This window comes from Egretta garzetta, unplaced genomic scaffold, assembly GCF_000687185.1.
Source record: "Egretta garzetta isolate BGI_Z169 unplaced genomic scaffold, ASM68718v1 scaffold648, whole genome shotgun sequence".
NCBI lineage: Eukaryota > Metazoa > Chordata > Aves > Pelecaniformes > Ardeidae > Egretta > Egretta garzetta.
Genome location: NW_009260495.1, coordinates 31463 through 38745, shown reverse-complemented (window position 1 = coordinate 38745; position 7283 = coordinate 31463). Strand labels below are relative to the sequence as shown.

The window sequence follows — 7283 nt, the reverse complement described above, 5'->3', positions numbered from 1 at the left end:
CCCATGGACACTCACACACTTCAGCTGCTCACTGGTGTTTTCTCTCCTGTGTATGTAAGAAGACCATTAGAAAGAGATCTAAGCCATCAAGCACTGCCCCTAGAAGATCCCCTTTCATGATGCTGTGATGGATGTCAGCTCTGTCACAGAGGTGTCCATTGCTTGTCCCTGCCTGCTGGCACAAACTGCCACACACCAGGACTCTATCGAGCTGCCAGTGCTCTCAGGCCCTTAAAGCAACACAAGGGCTCAGAGAGTGTGGAAGTTGAAAGTGAGAAGCTCAGAAAGGCCAAGCACTGCTGCTGGACTCTTTTCCCCTCCACCTCTGTGCATAGGCACTGCCCCAGCAGCTCCAGAGAATATTGCATAAAGGATCTCAGACAAACAACTCACTGCAGGGTTGCTTATTTTGTTGCAAAACACATGGAACATGTCTCATCATTACGCAGTCTCTGGGTCACACAGTGCAGGTAAATACAGAGTTAGAAATGGTATGAATAATGACCGTTCTTTGTGGACAACTTTATTACAATTAAGAAAGGCTAAAACCAAACCCAAACCAACTACCAAAGACAGGCTGGTCCTATTGTGCTTTACACCATAAGTACTATGCAGAAGACGATGGGAAGCTTGTTGCTGCTTAAAAACATGAAGTTATCAGTTTCCACACTGCATCCTTGAGCTCCCTGTTCCTCATGCTGTAGATGAGGGGGTTCACTGCTGGAGGCACCACCGAGTACAGAACAGACCACCATATCCAGGGATGGGGATGAGATGGATGGGGGCTTCAGGTAGGCAAACATGGCAGTGCTGAGAAACAGGGAGATCACAACCAGGTGAGGGAGGCACGTGGAAAAGGCTTTGTGCCGCCTCTGCTGAGGGGGGATCCTCAGAACAGACCTGAAGATCTGCACATAGGACAGCACAATGGAAATGAAACACCCAAAGCCTAAACAGATGCTAACTATAAGAAGCCCAACCTCCCTGAGGTAGGCGTCTGAGCAGGAGAGCTTGAGGATCTGGGGGATTTCACAGAAGAACTGGTCCACAGCATTGCCTTGGCAAAGGGGTAGTGTAAATGTATTGGCTGTGTGCAGCAAAGCATAGAGGAACCCAGTGCCCCAGGCAGCCTCTGTCATGTGGACACAAGCTCTGCTGCCCAGGAGGGTCCCGTAGTGCAGGGGTTTGCAGATGGCAACGTAGCGGTCATAGGCCATGATGGTGAGAAGAGAAAACTCTGCTGAAATGAAGAAGAGAAACAGAAAGACTTGAACAGCACAGCCCAAAAAAGAGATGGCCCTGGTGTTCCATAGGGAATTGGCCATGGACTTGGGGGCAGTGGTAGAGATGTATCCCAGGTCAAGGAGGGCGAGGTTGAAGAGGAAGAAGTACATGGGGGTGTGGAGGCGGTGGTCACAGGCTACAGTGATGATGATGAGGCCGTTGCCCAGGAGGGCAGCCAGGTAGATGCCCAGGAAGAGCCAGAAATGCAAGAGCTGCAGCTCTCGTGTGTCTGCGAATGCCAGGAGGAGGAACTGGATGACGGAGCTGCTGTTGGACGTTTGCTCACTCATGTCATGGGGACCTCTTCAAGGAGGAAAAGACAATGATAAGCGAGGGAAGATTTCTTGCAGGAAAACCACACGCCATTTCTCACAGCCACCCCCCTCCCTGAGCTGAATGGGGAACATTTCAGCTGATTTCTCAACCCTACCAGCTGACCGTTATGGTGCCTCATAGGTTGGGCACCTCGTTCCATGAAGGCACCTCCAGGGCAGGACCCTCAGAGTTGGTGTGAGAACAGAAGCTGATCCGCACCCCTACCTCAACCCCAGGGAGCAAGAGCACCATGCAAATTTAGGAAAACAGGGCAGAAAACTGCAGTGCTCCAAAAACAATGCTTGAAGCTTTCCTTTACCCTGCTTTGCTCTCCACCTGAGACAGTGACACTGTAGGGCAGTCGGTTTTGTCTGGTTTGTGATGTGTTTATTGTAGGACACAGGCACTTCTAGACTGGAGGTGCAGCTGCGAAAGATGTGTCTCATGCCCTGCATCCCATGGCTTTGGGGGAATAGGCTTTGCTGGGTGGGGGAAGCAATGCTTGAAGCTTTCCTTTACCCTGCTTTGCTCTCCACCTGAGACAGTGACACTGTAGGGCAGTCGGTTTTGTCTGGTTTGTGATGTGTTTATTGTAGGACACAGGCACTTCTAGACTGGAGGTGCAGCTGCGAAAGATGTGTCTCATGCCCTGCATCCCATGGCTTTGGGGGAATAGGCTTTGCTGGGTGGGGGAAGACACAGGGTATTTGCTCCACAGAAGTTGCACTAGAGAGGATGGCAGGCACGTGCCCACATCCCCCCTCCCAATATGTTTCTGGTAGCAGCTCCTGCTCACTCCCTGCCCAAGTCTCAGTCTATTGCCAGGACCTCTCCCTACCAGGAGTAGTTTCTCTGTACCCATGACTCTTCCGTGCTCACAGACCCCATCCCACCCACTATGTCCTCATCTCTTTCCCGCAGACCTCTCCTGGCAGCAGGACACTACCCAGGGGCATCTCTGTATCTGCAGCAGCTAAGGAGCAGCTCAGACAAGTGCTAATGAGAACTGGGGTCTCCGTGTCTTTTCCACAAGGGCAAGCTGTGAGCAGCCCTGACCCACACGGCACCCTGCTGACAGCAGTAAGATCTTGACCTACCTGGTCAATGGTTTCTTCTTCATCCCACAGCTTCTCCCTGCAGCAGCATGGGCTGCAGGGACACTGCTGGGAAGGACAGCCCTGGGCACCCCTGCTTGCACACCCACCTTCTTACCCTGCAGCCATCATGTCCTGTCCATCTGATGGTTTCAGCAGGGAAGCCCTGATCTGCAGCACGTCCTTCTCCTCCGTGCCAGCCATGGGATGTGTCAGTTCCAGGAGATCCCTCCAGGATGTTCCCTGCAGCCAAAGACTTACTCTGTTCAGGGCTGAGGTTTCTCCTCCAGTGAGCTCTACGTATTTTCCCACTCCTGGCTATCCTTAACTGCTCTCTGTCTCATCTCTGCTTGGTGCCTGCAGGCAGTGCCCTCAGCCCTGCTGCGCTTTGCAGAGGAGCTGCTCCTGGGCAGAGCTGGCTCTCTGCAGCGCTGCCCACTTGCCATCAGCTCCCTCCATCCCAGGAGCCCAGCCCAGCTCAGCAGCAGAGGACCAACCCAAGGCAGCACTTTCTCTGAACACACATCACCCTCCTTGGACATGCCCCCAGGCCCTAAGGTCTGACAGCTCCTGAAAGGCAGCAGGGTGTCTCCTGGGAAACACAGTCTGAAGCAGACTGAAGTCATCACTGACTGTCCCTCTCTAATCACTGAGCAGACTGATTCCTGCAGCGGGAATTGCTCTGCAGGCAGTGTCAGTGTTCCCCTTTGGAAACCCTCATTCCTGTCCCATTGTCAGGCAAGGCATGCAGGCAGTGACAGGCAGGGGATCGAGCAATGCAACTGCTCACCTCCTGCAGACCAAAGCCCAGCGGTCAACTCCCCCCCAGTTTCTATACTGATCATGACATCCTATGCCATGGAATACCCTTTTGGACAGTTCGGGACAGCTGTGCTGGCTGAGCTCCTGCCCAGCTTCTTCTGCATGTTACAGAGCATGGGAAGCTGAAAAGCCCAAGTCTAGTATAAGCACCACCAGAAAACCACTAAAACATCAGTGAGTTATCAACATTCCTCTCATCCTAAACCCAAACCACAACACTATGCCAGCTACTGGAAAGAAAATTAAATCTACCCTTGCCAATAACAGGACACATCCTCAGGAAGTTTTACAAGGAGAATTTGCAAGTGGAGAGCTGTTTGACAGGTACCCTTGAAAGACCCCGATTATTTCCTTTGCTTCACCCTTTCTTTCCTTTTCCCTCTTCTCCCACTCATAATTTCTTCCCCTGGACCATCCTGGTACCCTCCCATGCAAACAGCCCACCTCAGTTCATCTTTTCCTCCCTGGCCCTAGTTTGGGTCCTTTGGTGTTTCTGAGCTTGTCACCAGGGCAATTCCTACCTTGGTCAGCAATTCCATTAAACCACTAACTTCTGCTGTTACCTGTAGTGCCCTGCAATTCTTCATGCTCTTCTCTTGTCAGAGGCACCAGGGATCTGGTGGGCCACCTGTACGCACACATGAAGAGCTGCCCACAGAGAGCTTCACTCCAGAGGGACCTTGAGAAACTCTGGGATTGTCAATAGAAACCACATTAGTTTCGCAAGGAGAAGTTGCAAGTGGGTTTTTCTGGGGTGAGAAAAACCCCAGACATGAGGGGACGATGACTGTCCCAGCAGTGACCCTGAGGAGAAGGGCCCGCGCAGAAAGAGGAATGCCATAGGAGCCAGTGTTCCCTACTCACCATGAATAAAGCCAGCTGCATAGAGGGCTGTGTGACTTGGAGCATGCCCCCCCAGAGAAGGAAGTTCTCATCCCCCATGTATCAGCGCTGCTGTGACCACATCTGGACTTGTGTGTCTGGCTGTGGGGTTCCCTGGTTTGGAGGAATGGGGAGGAACTGGAGAAGTTATAGAGGAGATCTGCCAGGATGGGGTTTGGGGGTCTCTGTGGAGAGTCTGAGGGACCTGGGCTTCTTTAGCCTGGTGAACTGGAGGATCAGGGCACTCTAGTAGCAGCCTGGAAGTGCTTGAAGGGTGGTTTCAGAGATGCTGGAGCTTTTCTTGACAGAGAAGGAAACCTCCACAAAGAGCAGCTTGGAAGTTTCAGACCAGAGGTGAGGACAAAGTCGTCTCCCTCAAAGGGTATCCTCATGGTGGAAGAGGTCACTCAAAGGGAGTCTGGATCAGCCCGAGGCTTTATGTTTCAAGGAAAAGCCCGTGATGGGTAGAGAGACATCAGTGAAAGTATGGAGGTGCTAGGGGGAGAGCTAGGTGGGAAAGCAAGATGGATGTCAACAGCCTGAAGGGAAAGATCTGCAGGCATGGGACAGTGTAGGGCAGCCTGCAGCAGAGATGGCCAAGGGCTCTGGCAAGGCTGCAAGGTGCAACAGGACTGAGGTCTTTGTCCCCTTGGCTATAGCAGTTGCCTCTGCTACCAAGGCCTGTGAGATGGAACTTTAATGTGAGGGTCTCAGGGTCTGTCTTGCCAGGGCCTGGGAGATTGGCCTTTCTGCTTCCTCAAACAAAGCCAAGGCTTTTCTCAGCTTTACACCCACCTGCTCAGGGCCCTTGCCTACCTATAGCATGGCTTCCTATTATTTACTCTAACGAGTCCCTAGGAAGGCTTTGTAAGTGATTGCCCTCAGTGGGGCCCATTAATGCTTCAAGAAACTTTGGCTTTTTCTTCTGACTTGGACTTCTTGAGCTGCTCTTCTCTCAGTAGCTGAGGTTCATGTAATGAGCCCCAAATGCCCTGACAACCTATTTATCTTCTTGTAATTTTCTCCAAGTCTTTGAGACTTGCACAAATATTTGGAGCTGTTTCATAGCGTAGTTAAGGAGGAAGACTTCAAATTGCACCTAGGCAAAATATTTTTTATTTTAACGGGAATACTTTTTTCTTTTCCCTTTAGAGAAGAGGTTATAGCACCATTTTTTAAGTGATCATAGTCCAGAGTGTTTCCTCAGGAGGTCTGGATTGGCAGGAGAACCATTTCCTTGAGGTCTGACACTGCATGGACATCCTCACCCCCTCCAACCCCACCATTGCTCTCATTGGCCCCCTGGCACTTGCATCACTTCTCTTCACATCAGACTTCTCCACTGAACTCTGCAGCTGGGTGCCACAGCTCCTGTGCACCATCTTCCCTGCTTTCCTTACAGAACTGGCTGCACACGGGCACAGAAAAATTTTTCCTATCGGCAAGCAAAGCCAAGCCAAGCACGATCAAGTTCATAAGCAACAAAACGCAGCCCTCCACCATATGCTAAGTACAAGCTGTCTTTAATGAGGTGGCCTTTCTACAAGCGGTGATCTTAGGAGGATTGTTTTGAGTAACTAGATACAAAAAGGCAGAGATAAATACAGCTCAAGAGTTGGCAGAGGAGACAACTCGACTGTTGAAAGACGTGTAAGCTTTTACTCCCCGAAGCTCAAAACAGCACCATAGGTGAGTGGTGTCTGAAGGAACAGAGAATAATCGGAGGAGAAACCTGGAGAATCATGGAAATGGCTTTTTCCTAGGCAGTCTTCTGAGAAAATGACATCAGAAATGGTCGTTGTATCCTGGACAGGAGAAAATGTATGAAAGCATTGAGGAGCATTGCATATTGTCAAAACAAAAGCTGTGGTTTTATTGTCGGTGGTGTCAGAAGTGAAATTAACTGGATGTCATCAAGACTGGAAATCTTTTTCAAATTGAAGCACATTATCCCAGATTACTTTTCAAATTTCCATGGGTAAGGTGCCCTGTGCACCTTCCCCTACAATTACTGTTACATTAGATTGCACCCACAACTGAGAAACACGTATGGTACAGAATGTACTATAGTTACCATATTGATTAGCTATGATAAAGAAAAGAAGTGAGGGTGTCCACCAATTGGGTCGAGCTTGTTGATCTATGAACAGAATTTGGTTCATGCTGGTGATGATCACTCCTGCGAGAAGGCTAAGCAATCTTTTGATGGTTAACCCGATCTCCAGGGGAGGTGTGCTAGTCTCATTCCCGGTATACTTCCTGGAAAGGGAGAGCAGTACCAGTCTAGGGGCAGTTTTTCCAGATGGGTTACCACTTAGTGTCTCAACTTATGTAACTGCCCGGGCTAAAGACAAAAGTCCCTTTTCCCACTCAGAATTGCTCTGTTCTGTCTCTTTAAATGCAGTCAAGTTAAACATTAAAGGCCTTTTCTGGCCAGCTTGGCCTGGTCTGGAACAGATTGCAATAAGGACCATGTTCTGCAAAACCCCATTCTGCTATACTAGGGTTGCGGGGGTGTGCTGGCCCCCGTGACTGATCTGCCTCTAATTCCTGTATTAGAGTTTTGACTGCCTCTTCATGTTCTGGCTTCCATTCCCACAGTTTTCCCTTTCATAAAAGTGAGTTCAGTGGGTGAGCAATGGTAGAAAATCCAGGTACACATTTCCTCCAGGACCCTAAAGTACCTGTAAGCTGTTGTATTTCATTCTGAGATGCGGGCATCTGCAATTGTTCTGTTCTATTGAAGCTGTCTGTCAGAATTAAACCCATCACAACCTGACAGGCAGAAGGACTGTGCTGTCAGGAACTTAATGAAATAGAAGGACAATGACCCAGTGTTGCATCTGGGTTAGACTAACAGCTTGCAGTGGCAGGGGAAGAGGACTG

At 50.1% G+C, this 7283-nt stretch overlaps 1 pseudogene; it reads right to left on the bottom strand.

Moving 5' to 3' along the window:
- Positions 1-640: 640 nt before the first annotated feature.
- Positions 641-1574, bottom strand: LOC118452849 (annotated as a pseudogene).
- Positions 1575-7283: the final 5709 nt, after the last annotated feature.